At 36.0% G+C, this 617-nt stretch overlaps 1 protein-coding gene across 1 annotated transcript in view; it reads right to left on the reverse strand.

Moving 5' to 3' along the window:
• LOC119589089 (protein ROP-like) overlaps positions 1–617 on the reverse strand; it is a gene marked incomplete in the record, with an annotated part of 45,455 nt that overhangs the window by 14,214 nt on the left and 30,624 nt on the right.

Below are 617 nucleotides of genomic sequence, written 5' to 3' on the forward strand. Positions count from 1 at the left end.
ATAAAAAAAAGTGCCTCTATAGTTATGCTGTGTGTCACAGATTACACAACTAAACTGACAGAAATCTCCAGAATGTACTACTTTCTCTATTTCATACATCCCTTACGACAGGGTCAATTTGCAAGTTTCAACACCAGAGCAAACTGTATGAATGTCATGAAGACATCACAGAATGCAAGGAAATGAAGTACCATGCCAGGCACACACTTATCACTCATGGTGCTTGAGTACAAATGCACAAATTGGTAACCCATATTACACAGCTGCAAGGCTCTGGCACTGAGATACTGTTACATTGATGCTTACTAATACTCTATCAACCAGCTAGCACAGCAGACAAGCAGATCAAATGTATTGCAATATCATAGCATCCCAACATGGATTAACTGCATGTGTATATACATATGAGTTTCCAACATGATGTTAAACCATAAATACTTATTATTAAGCTAATTAATGTATGTAAAGCAAAAGTGTGTTACCATATCAACTCCTATGTGTCATGCATGAAGAATAAAGAGAGAGAGAGAATTCACAGAATAATTCTCTACTTATTTCGGTTTATTCCAGTTCCATATTTTCTGTATTTCTAATTCCCATTCTTCTCTGTTACCTCT

This window comes from Penaeus monodon, chromosome 25 (genome assembly GCF_015228065.2).
Source record: "Penaeus monodon isolate SGIC_2016 chromosome 25, NSTDA_Pmon_1, whole genome shotgun sequence".
NCBI classification, from domain to species: domain Eukaryota; kingdom Metazoa; phylum Arthropoda; class Malacostraca; order Decapoda; family Penaeidae; genus Penaeus; species Penaeus monodon.